Here is a 13,314-nt window from a genome sequence, read left to right as displayed (position 1 = left end):
ATATACTTGTACAGTACCAAATTGTGTACAGAATGGCCCAAAGGTATTGTATAATCTTTATCTCCAGAAAATACTTGTATACAATTTACTAAAAAGAATGCATTAAATGTATATTATGTACATTTTATAAAGCTTTCCAACCAGTGAGCACTGAGGCCAACATCACTTTCAGGATAATTTTCAAACAGCCAGAAAACTTTATGAACTTGATATCTTTCTATTATAGTTCTTTTGTTTTCAACTAAACTTATAGCAAATATTTTCTGCCTTGAAACTGGATGCAGTATGTCTACAGGCATACTCTTCTGAACCTTCTTAGAACTCCTGGTTCCATGGTCTACAAGAGTTCCACTGAATACAAAGACAAACAGATTGTTTCTCCTTGTATAACTTAGTCTCACTTATTGGGTTCTACTCAGTAAATACCAATTCATTCTGGTCTTAAACTCAGAGCCTATATATTTTCTCAGGTGTACATTTTTTTTAGGCTGGAAACTTTACATGTTGAATTCAATGAATTTTATGAATTCAGTCATAAATATTTCTAAAATTAATCAGGAATGTTTTAAACAGGCAGCAGAGAGGACACTTTTCTTTCTCTTCTCTCAAAAATATACCAAAATGAATAAAAAGAACTGAAAATAGAGCATATTTAATTCTTAATAAAAGTTGAAAACAGCAGTAATTACACACATACACACAGGTGCACATAAAAATGTGTGCCTGATTAAAAATCTTTGAACCAAATCAAATGAGGGCATAGTTACAATATGTTGCCTTTTTTCTTTTTAATCTCTGAGTGAGTGAGTGAGTGAGTGAGCGAGTGAGTGAAGTCGCTCAGTCATGTCCGACTCTTTGCGACCCCATGGACTGTAGCCCACCAGGCTCCTCCCCCATGGGATTCTCCAAGCAAGAGTACTGGAGTGGGCTCCCTTTCCTTCTCCAGGGGATCTTCCCGACTCAGGGATCGAACTCGGGTCTCCTGCATTCCAGGCAGATGCTTTAACCTCTGAGCCACCAGGGAAGCTCATTTAATCTCTAGAGGATGATAAATGAGACAATTCTAAATGGCACTATGACAAACTCTGGTTAAATAGATGAGGACTGGCAAAGGGACAGAAGTGAGCCATGAGAAAAGTCTAAAAACACTTGGGGCTTTATCCCCAGAACTGCCCTTCAGGAATGAGCAGTATAGACTCAGAAGGAGGAATTCCTGCCCCGGGCTCAACAGTATAGAGAAGTCCCTTATAGCTTTCCTATTAGGCCTGACATGTACACACTACTGTATTTAAAATGGATAACCAACAAGGACCTACTGTATAGCACAGGGAACTCTGCTCAATGTTAACAACCAAAATGGGAAAATAATTTGAAAAAGAATAGATACATGCATATGTATAACTGAATCACTCTGTTGTACACCTGAAACTATCACAACATTTTTAGTCAACTATATTAAAAAAAAAAGAAAGGCACAAAAGTCAATTCATTAGCACACATATAGCTCTGACACAAAGAATTCAGTGCTCAGCACTGGCCCCACACTACTAAACATCAGCTCTTCTGACTCTGGGAGAGAGTCTAAGATTCAGGTGTTGGCAGGGTTGGTTCCTTCTGACAGCTGTAAGGAAGAATCCATTCCATGTCCCTTTCATAGCTGCTGGTGGCTTACTGGCAATCTTTGTCCTTTCTTGGCTTGAAGATGCATTACCCCGATGTGTGCCCTTATCCTCATCATATTCTGTGTCTGTGTGAGTATGTCTGTATTCAAATTTCCCCTGTTTTATAAGGACACCAGTCATACTAGATAAGGTTTCACCCTACTACAGTAGGACCATATATTAATTAAATACATTGGCAATGACCCCTTTTCCAAGCAAGTTCACAAAAATTTGAGGTACTGGGGTTGTTCAATTCAGTTCAGTTGCTCAGTCGTATCCAACTCTTGGTGATCCCAGGAGCTGCAGCACGCCAGGCCTCCCTGTCCATCACCAATTCCCCGAGTTTACTCAAACTCATGTCCATTGAGTCAGTGATTCCATCTAACCATATCATCCTCTGTTGTCCCCTTCTCCTCCTGCCTTCAATCTTTCCCAACATCAGGGTCTTTTCAAATGAGTCAGCTCTTTGCATCAGGTGGCCAAAATACTGGAGTTTCAGCTTTAATATCAGTCCTACCAAAGAAAGCCCAGGACCGATTTCCCTTAGGATGGACTAGTTGGATCACCTTGCAGTCCAAGGGACTCTCAACAGTCTTCTCTAACACCACAGTTCAAAAGCATCAATTCTTCAGCACTCAGCCCTCTTTATAGTTCAACTCTCACATCCATACATGAACACTAGAAAAACTAGATGAATCTTTGTTGACAAAGTAATGTCTCTGCTTTTTAATATGCTGTCTATGTTGGTCATAACTTTCCTTCCAAGGAGTAAGCATCTTTTAATTTCACGGCTGCAGTCACCATCTGCAGTGATTTTGAAGCCCAGAAAAATTGTCAGCCACTGTTTCCCCATCTATTTCCCATGAAGTGATGGGACCAGATGCCATGATCTTTGTTTTCTGAATGTTGAGCTTTAAGCCAATTTTTTCACTCTCCTCTTTCACTTTCATCAAGAGGCTCTTTAGTTCTTCTTCACTTTCTGCCAGAAGTGTGGTGTCATCTGCATATCTGAGGTTATTGATATTTCTCCCGGCAATCTTGATTCCAGCTTGTGCTTCATCCAACCCAGCATTTTTCATGATGTACTCTGCATGTAAGTTAAATAAGCAGGGTGACAATATACAGCCTTGATGTACTCCTTTTCCTATTTGGAACCAGTCTGTTGTTCCATGTCCAGTTCTAACTGGTGCTTCCTGACCTGCATATAGATTTCTCAGGAGGCAGGTCAGGTGGTCTGGTATTCCCATCTCTTTCAGAATTTTCCACAGTTTATTGTGATCCATGCAGTCAAAGGCTTTGGCCTAGTCAATAAAGCAGAAATAGATGCTTTTCTGGAACTCTCTTGCTTTTTTGATGATCCAGAGAATGTTGGCAATTTGATCTCTTGTTCTTCTGGCCTTTTCTAAAACCAGCTTGAACATCTGGAAGTTCACAGTTCATGTATTGCTGACGCCTGGCTTGGAGAATTTTGAGCAGTACTTTAAAGCGTGTGAGATGAGTGCAATTGTGTGGTAGTTTGAGCATTCTTTGGCATTGCCTTTCTTTGGGATTGGAATGAAAACTGACCTTTTCCAGTCCTGTGGCCACTGATGAGTTTTCCAAATTTACTGACATATTGAGTGCAGCACTTTCACAGCATCATCTTTCAGGATGTGAAATAGCTCAATTGTAATTCCATCACCTCCACTAGCTTTGTTCGTAGTGATACTTCCTAAGACCCACTTGACTTCATATTCCAGGATGTCTGGCTCTAGGTGAGTGTGAGTGATCACACCATCATGACTGTCTGGGTCATGAAGATCTTTATTGTACAGTTGTTCTGTGTATTCTTGCCCCCTCTTCTTAATATCTTCTGCTTCTGTTAGGTTCATACCATTTCTGTCCTTTACTGGGCCCATGTTTGCATGAAAAGTTTCCTTGGCATCTCTAATTTTCTTGAAGAGGTCTCTAGTCTTTCCCATTCTATTGTTTTCCTCTATTTCTTTTGCATTGTTCGCTGAGGAAGGCTTTCTTATCTCTCCTTGCTATTCTCTGGAACTCTGTGTTCAAATAGGCATATCTTTCCTTTTCTCCTTTGCTTTTCCTCTTCTTTTCACAGCTATTTGTAAGGCCTCCTCAGACAGCCATTGTGCTTTTTGCATTTCTTTTTCCTGGCGATCAGCTTGATCACTGTCTCCTGTACAATGTCACAGACCTCTGTCCATAGTTCATCAGGCACTCTGTCTATCAAATCTAGTCCCTTAAATTTATTTCTCACTTCCACTGTATAATCATAAGGGATTTGGTTTAGGTCATACCTGAATGGTCTAGTGGTTTTCCCCACTTTCTTCAGTTTAAGTCTGAGTACTGGGGTTGGGCATAAATAGATTTTGGGAGGACATGATTCAGTATATAACACATTTATAAAATTTAGCAGTTATTTTATTTCACTAAAATAAACTGAATATTTAGTATTCAGTCTATAACACATTTATAAACATTTATACAATTTAAAAGTTTTATAACACAGTTATAAAACTTTCACTTCTAAAGTCTTCAAAATGAAAATAATGATAAAAAGGCACTAGAAAAGTGGTCTACTGTAACATTACATTTATAACACATATTATGCAAATCTCAACTATGTGTTTATTGCTTTGCTAAAATGAAGTCAATACAAATAAATTTCATGAATATATATATATAAGAATTTATTAACTGTGTGGCTTTATTATATTACTCATATAAACATTGCTAAGACATCATCAGAACACCCAGATATGCACAATAAATTCAATTATTCTTTGGAATTTTGGTGATTTTTCAGTCACATGTAAACAATTGCTTTACAAGTATTTTTCTAAATTTTGCTTTTATGAAAGTACTGTTAAAGAGAAAAAGTATTCAATGAGTCTTGCTAAAGATGACAAGGAAGACTTTAATCAGGACTATAAAAAAAGTATAGAGGCCACTGCAAAGGAATTTTACAGTGAGGGAGAGACTGGTCTCAATTCCAAATAGACAGGTGGAAACATAGCCAAGGAACAGGGTGAGGTGGGCAATGGATGGGAAATTACTAAGGGGGAAACATCAAGCTTAAGGGAGATTCCGGCTAAATTGACCTACAGGATCCATAATGAAGACAGGTCTCAGTGATCTTAATACTCCAATTGAACTTAAGAAAAAATTTATACTAAAGCTGTGGTACATATACACAATGGAGTATTACTCAGCCATTAAAAAGAATACATTTGAATCAGTTCTGATGAGATGGATAAAACTGGAGCCGATTATACAGAGTGAAGTAAGCCAGAAAGAAAAACACCAATATAGTATACTAACACATATATATGGAATTTAGAAAGATGGCAATGATGACCCTGTATGCAGGACAGCAAAAAAGACACAGATGTGTATAGCAGACTTTCGGACTCAGAGGGAGACGGAGAGGGTGAGATGATTTGGGAGAATGGCAGTGAAACATGTATAACATCATGTAAGAATTGAATCGCCAGTCTATGTCTGATGCAGGATATGGCATGCTTGGGGCTGGTACACAGGGATGACCCAGAGAGATGTTGTGGGGAGGGGGGTGGGAGGGGGGGTTCATGTTTGGGAACGCATGTACACCCGTGGTGGATTCATGTCAATGTATGGCAAAACCAATACAGAATTGTAAAGTAAAATAAAAAATAAATAAATAAATATAAATAAATAAATAAAATCAAGGGGACAATAAAAAAATAAATAAAATTAATCAAAATAAATTACTGTGTATTATCTGAAAGCAACTTAAAAATAAAAAAAATGAGAAGGATTTGCTCTACCAGGTATTAGAAATTTATTATAAAAATACAATCAGTTAAACTGTTTCAGAGAGAAGAATAGGGGAAAAGAAATCAATGGAATATATTAAAGATTCCAGAAACAGATAAGTAAGGATTTACTGGATATACTATGTGGTAAAACTAGCATTTCTCTATCAATGCGGGGGAAAGGATGGATTAAGAATGAATAACATTGGAACAATTTGATTTTGACTCAAAAATATTATATTCTTATACCAAAAAATCAAATGATTAATGATTTAATTGGAAGAAAATAGTAATAAAATATAAAGAATATTTAGAAAGCTATTTTTATAATTTTTAAGGTGAGGAACAGCTTTCCAAGGAAAAGTTTAATAGATTGGATTACAAAAAAATTATAAGACAATTGAAAATATGTTAATGAGCATTACTATGTATAAAAGAATATATAAATGTTCACAAAACACTTTAAATGTTGTTTAGATTGATTTTTTTAGCTATGAAATTGTTTAGAACTGATAGATGAACATTTTCAGTGACCATATGAGAGCAAATTATACTCTGATTTCTTAAACATCAATTTGATCATATAATTTGAGGTTAATAATTTAGATAGTTAACTAAGAAAATAATTAGATGAATGTGTGAAAGTATATGTACTAGGGTGCTTATTGCAATTTTGTTTGTATTTTATTTAATTTTAAGAACTTAATGTCTGATACTAGGGCGTTGATAACCATTTTAAATGGTTGACATTAAAAAAGTGTACATGTCACATTAATAAAAGGAAAAGAGCAGGTTATGCAAAGCGAGTAAGGCAGGTAACTTCTAAGACTATTTTTTTCATGGATGCATAGTCAAATTATCAGTAGCAGTCCTCTCTAGATAGAGGGGAAAATATGTATATTTATTTTCTTCTTCATGATTTTCTGAAAAAGTCTGTAGTGAGCATGAAGTTTTCTTAGAAAAGATGACACAGCTATTTTCATTAAAATAATTTAATGAAATAAATAATAAATGCACTAATCCTTTTATGTGTTGAATTACATACACTACTTCTTTTGCTAGTGTCCATGGACATTTTCCAAGCCACTTTCAGTGGCTTGATTATTTTTTGCACTTGGAATTCTCCAAAAAATTGATTTTGCTTTCTTTTTTGATAATTTTATTTCAAACCATATGCATCACTTGGGAGTTGTTGAACTATTTAAATAAATGATTGAAATTTGAAAACAGCACATGCAGGTGCCATAATTGCTCTACTTTTAATTTCCCCACGTTATCCTTAATGAACATGATGCCTTTGTTGCTTTCTGTGATCCAGCATACCCGCGATCTATGAACCAGGAATATGGGAAATTCCCTTCCCACACAGAGCTAAGTAAAGTACATGTGCACTGGCCTCTCACTGTATTATAATTAGCTTGCTAAACTTACACAGGATATTCATCTACCCTTTTATAGTTCATTAAGTACATTATTAGGTTTGTTCATATTTTACATTCACAGCACTCCTGAAAACAATTTTATTAGTTATTTCTCATATAGTTATTAGATCCAAACAACCAAACAAAACACTCAAAAATAAAGTTGTCTCTAGTTCAAACTCCAGAGAGAATTTAATATAATAGGTGAAGCCATGGGAGGTCCAGTTTCCAATCAGAACTGTTTCCTCAAGTTCTAAGTCAATTTCATAAAACCTGGGATAGTCAGAAAGTAACTAATTTTACCTTTTAATCTTGCCACACTATATTTGAATTTTCAAAATGGTATTACCAAAACTAGGTTTTAATTTAGTTGATGTTGCAAATATACCTTAGAATTTACCAAGTGAACTAGAGTTCTTGTTACCATCTAAAGCAAATTCACTTATTGATAATGTTTCCTTTTTCCTGTCAATATGGTATGTTTCTCTGCATTCATGCATTCATATTAAACATTCATAAAGAACATGAATTGGGTATGTACTATACCCTTTTGTTGGTTCTTAGTCACTGAGTTGTATTCAACAATTTTGCAACTCCATGGACTATAGCTGGTTAGGCTCCTCTGTCCATGGGATTTCCCAGTAAAGCACACTGGAGTGGGTTGCCATTTTCTTCTCAGGGGATCTTCCTGACCAGGTATTGAATCCGTGTCTCCGCATTGGCAGGCACATTCTTTACCACTGAGCCACCAGGGAAGCCCCACTATTCCCTTCAATAACATGTAAAATAGAAAACCCAGGTGCTTCTGTTGCCATTCAAGGCAAGAACAAATACACATGGAAGTCCTCTTCTTTTTCTTAATACATCTCTCTAAGTTCTCTGAATCCTTCTTTCAAACTGTATGTAGGACTTCTGTTTCCTCATCATTGCTCCATCCACCACCTGGATATTCAAAAGCCTCTACGTTGGTCTTCCTTTCTTCTGTCCTTCCTGCACACTGCACCATAATCGTCTTTGTAAATTCATTTTTGAGCATGTCATTTGGGCTGTAAAACCATCCATGGCTCTCTTCTGCCTGACAAGAGTCCAGCTATTTAGCTCACACACTACAGTCTTCATAAAGGAGCTTCTTTTTATCTTCAGCCTCTTCATCCACAATCCACCTCCACACCTCTGTGGATCTGCACAGACTGTTACGTCTACTTGGGATGCCCTACTGTCACACCACTGTCAATCTACCTAATGACATCTTGTCTATTGTTTAAACTTTTCAAACACCTAGGGATACAAAGCATCATTTGAGATATTTGTTCAAAGTGCCCCAACCTTGAGATCCTGAGAACTTAAGCATTTGTGATACAAATAATGGACACTTCACCAATAATTCTCAAGCTGCATATTAGAATGACTCCTCTTGGAGAAGGCTGGGGAAACACATGATATTTGGTGCAATTTAAGTACTTATCAGGTAATTTTCCTCCTAATATTCAGAAAGAACTGAGAACAGCTGCACTAGGCTTTGAGAAATATGCTTTAAAAACTCTGTTCAGGCAACAACTCTTTTGTGAAGAATTCCTTGATTCTTGAAACAGAATAAATCACTCTCCCACAGGACTGATCCCCTTCTAGAATAAAACCCTTAAAAACAGCTATACCTTGTTTGCTTTTGCAATCTCAAACACCTATCTAAATTCATGAGAAGATGTTCTCTCTATCTGCCTTTCTGTGTCTCTCTCTGTCTCTTTCTCTGTCTCTCTGCCTTTCTCTGTTTCTCTTTCCATCTTCTCTCTCTCTTGCCTTCTCTTGTTCATGAAACTTTTGCAAAAACCCTTTGGAGTTAAAGTTATATTAACATTCTTTGCCAGATCAGCTAACCAGTCAGAAACCATCCTATCAAAAAATCAATTAATCAATAACAACCATTTTGTTCAGCACTTAATTCTGGTAGATAAGGACATACAAATGGGTAGAGAAAATGTAATTATCTTTAGAGAGTATGAATATCCTTTTTAACTAAAAAATAATCTTCACAATAGTTATCCCATTCCACTTGGGTTGGGAAGATACCATGGAGGAGAAAATGGCAACCCACTCCAGTATTCTTGCCTGAGAAATCCCAGGAACAGAGGAGCCTGGCAGACTACAGTCCATGGAGTTGCAAAGAGTCAGACACAACTGAGCGACAGAGCGCACACACACAGCAACTCCGAAAGGCAGCATTAGTCATAGTTATATCTTTCAGCTCTGCTCTTTTCTCGAATGTCTGAGTGTGAGATTGAACATCAATATTACTGACGATAGCCTAAAATTTTGGATCAAAAGGCTATTCTCTTAATGACCTTCAGAGTTAAATTTCCCAGCCCAAGAAGAAAAAATACCATCATCCCAGCATTTTCTGGATACCACCCTTTCTCCCATAACTTCCACTAAAGGACTGGCCCTATTGTCAGCCCACTTGAGTTTATGTGGGAGAACAGCATACACAAAAATACTTTATAAGTTTACTAAGATGAACACAAACAAGGAGAGCAAAAGCAAGAAAGAGAAAGCAGGACAGGAAAGGAGTGGGCAGAAGCAACAACAAAGAATAATGACAACCTAGAGGAGTGGGATAGGGTGGGGGGTGGGAAGGAGGTTCAAGAGGGAGGGGACATACCTAAAGTTGATTCATATTGATGTATGGGAGAAACCAACACAACATCGTAGAGAAATTATCCTTCAATTAAATATAAATAAATAAATGAAATGTTTTTAGCTGGTTAAGGCCATGAGGAACAGGAAAAAGGGGAGAAAACTTCTGGCATGAAGTGGAGAAAACAGGACCAATATAGGGAAAATTATGCTTGGGAGAAAGGTAACATCAGCTTAGATAATATTTTGGGAAACATAAATTGTGAAAAGAATACTGGAATCGCCATAAAGTCACACAAGCATTTCTCACATAGATACAGTCACAGGCATGGAAACATCAAGAGAAGTATTTGTCAACGGTACTAATTGTTTTCATTAAGCAATTATGTGCTTGCCTGAACTTTGGGCACATGCTGCTGTTTGTATGAAATGTTTACCACACACACTTGGTCCAGGTCCTCAAATATTTCATCAAAATATTTTTATGCTCTGGGAAGTTCAAGCATGGATGATAATTTTCCTTTGTCAAATGTAAAAACAAATTTTACTTTAGATTCAGATCCCTGTATTCTTATATTATTACTTACATGGTGTTTATTTGTATCTATTTACATATTATATATTAATTTTATATTTTTATTCACAGAATTCTTATATTCTTCTTATATTATATTATTAATATAATATATTATAGTATATTATATTATTAATATAATATATTATAGTATATTATATTATTCTTAATTCTTCAATATCCATATGTAAGATGCTTCCTCGGTTTGGAAAAAATAGCCAGCTAGGTTTTATCTAAAATATTAAGACTATGTTTATGAGGAGGTCATTCTAACACAGTTAGACCAACACGTGATTTCTGTAAAGGACTGTTTCAAAGTAAATTGGTAATTCTGGCAGTTAAGTTATGTAAACTGAAACCTTTGGATTTTATTTTATTTTATTTTATTTGGCTGCATGATATGACTTGTGGAATCTTAGTTCCCTGATCAGGGATTGAACCCGGGGTCTTGGCAGTGAAAGCACAGAGTCCTAACCACTGGATGGTCAAAGATTCTGCTTTTGTATTTCTTTTGGCTTGATCCAGACTTTATGGCCTAACCATTCATTAGAAACAAAGAGACATAATTTTTGTTAAAATGGTCCTGAACTGTTAAATTAAGTTTCATATTGAAACAGAATTTGATGCCATATCAAAGAAATTGAAGATACTTACCAAGTTAGATAATTCAGTACAAGGTAGCCAACTCTGACTTCTTTATTGTATCACTTCAATGCTGGACAGCCACTAGCTGACTGATTTTTTTTTTTTTTTAATAACAGAAATTTACTTTCTCACAGTCCTGCAGACTGGAAGTTCAAGATCACGGCGGTAGCAGGCTCAGTGTCTTCTGCGATCTCTCTCTTTGGCTTGCAGATGGCCATCTTTTTGCTGTGTCCTCCCATGGTCCTCTCTCTGTGTGTGCTGTGTGTCTTAATTCTTATTCTAGCTCTCAGACTCCAAATTGAAATCACAATAAGAGTAAAACTAGTATAAAGGAAGCACTTTAATATTGAGGGTTTGGCTTAATGAAGAGTTCATAGAATAGGTATCTGTCATTTGTAGTTGTCTCCAAGCTACAATGAACCTCATTTTCACATTTTTGTCGTCTTGGAATTGTAAACCTTTCCAAGTTAGAATCTGAAAATTTTACATAGTCATTATTTGTGTAAGGTGCAGTTTCTACTAACTAGACGCATTTGTATGAGATTTAATTCAGAAGCATGTAGTAAGGAGCCAGGTCTGGAGTGACAGAGATGGAGAGTTTGTATCTGAGGTTCACAGCAGATACGGACAGTTTTCCTGTCCAGTGTAGTTCTGGACTTGGTAGTAGAAAAAGCCTGAAGTCAGGAAAAATACTGTGGTTCTGATGTGAGCAGTTCTTCAGTGTGATGCTTGGAATTATTACTGTAACTTCAACCTAGAATCTGTTCCCTTAGTCTTTTCCAAAGTTTTGTTACATTTCTAATATTTCTTAATAATCCATTACTAGTTTAACCAACTAAAGTAGATTCTGTTATCTCCAACCAAGTTTCTATGTTGGAATAGAGAACTGTAATTTAACAGTAGTACATCTAGTGACTATTGTTTCATTTTCCAGAAAACAAAAATATTGTAGGCTCCTCCCTTCCCTGGGTTAACATTTTATTATGGACTACAATACTACTCATCTGCTAGTTCTTAACTAGGACTTCATTATATGTTAGGAATAAGTGTTAAAATAATTGGACAAGTCATTCCCCTCATGTAGCATATACATCTTGATGTAATTTAAGTAATGAATTGTTTTAAAGTAAGCTGATTTGTTGCAAATAAGAAAATTGGAAGAAAATGTTGTCATTTGTTGCAATTGCCCCTTAAAAGAAAGCAACTTTTATCACTTAACTTTCCATATTCTTACTCTGTAAAACATTCTCCACAGTTTTCTTCCCTTACTAAACCTCGGAACACAACCTCTAATGATTCAATGAAGGATTCATAGAGAACTTGAAGAAAGAACTGTCAAGTGATCAGAAAAATGAAAAAGATGGACTAGGATACTAATTTCTATTTTAAAGAACCTGAAAACACTTGGAGAACCACAAGAACAGAGATTTCAGTCTTTACTCTCAGATGAAGTTTGGTGGGCATGTGTGTTTCTTTAAAAAGCAAAAAAATAACATTTTATAGAATCCTAAAATTTCATAGAACTAAGAAATCTACAGAACTTAATTCAAACCACCATTTACGGGTAACTGATTCTCCTATATTGTGCAGAGGGGGTTAAAATATGTATTTATATATTTCCTCGTGCTTGTGTGTCTTTGCCACTCCTCAAATACACATGGACAAATGCTACTCGCAATTAAGCCTTAACACTTCCCACTTTTCTATATCCAGTAAGCATGCCCCTGCATACATATGTGTATGTGTGTATATGTAACTTTGAAAAATGCATCTTAGATTTTTCTGTCTATGGCATATATCACATTATACAATTAGTGGTTTCCAGAGTCATTAAACTTTGTTCCTGGAACAATACACATAAATCTGTTTATACACAGAAACAAATTTAGTTGCAGTGGGTATAATGAAATGATATAAGCCTTAATGGTCTTTTACTTAGAATTAACCTGTATCTGGAGATGATTTATGGGGAATACAGAGAATAGAATACTATGTAGATGTTAATTGTATAGTACAATTGTGAAGGTACATATATAGGAAACTACTCTTTCTGCTCCAGAATATAACACTCCATTCTTATCTCCTCCTCCATAACACAAAATTATCTTGGGAGGACAGGAAAAGAACTCACAGAAATGCAGCAAAAGTACATAAACAATTGAGATACAGCACCAAGGAAGACATAAAAAGTCCTTTAGTAAGTCAGACTGATAGTCTTGCTTTTTCTTTAGTTTGCATTTCAATGGTCTTTCTATTTTTGTTAAACATAAGTGAAGGGGAAGAAGTTTTTATTAGAGGTTTGTTGACTAGCTGCTGACTCTCTTATGCTGTAAATGGCGCATTGAGATGTTTAGCTGTCAGGGACTGAAGGAATGGGAAGTATTCTGAAATTCGCCCTGATTATTCTCCAAAAGTCTCACAAATACATATTTTGAATGAAATATGTTTGCTTTCTCTATCAACTAAATATGTTCTTTTCCCAGAAATAATATAGAATTTCAGAGTCAGTACATATATTTTCTTTGTAGAACAAGATGGTCAATGAAGCAGTCACTGTGAAAGCCTCATGAGAACAATTAAATCTCAGC

The sequence above is a fragment of the Oryx dammah genome, unplaced genomic scaffold (genome assembly GCF_014754425.2).
Source record: "Oryx dammah isolate SB20612 unplaced genomic scaffold, SCBI_Odam_1.1 HiC_scaffold_2, whole genome shotgun sequence".
NCBI lineage: Eukaryota > Metazoa > Chordata > Mammalia > Artiodactyla > Bovidae > Oryx > Oryx dammah.
Note: the sequence above shows the minus strand (reverse complement) of the source record.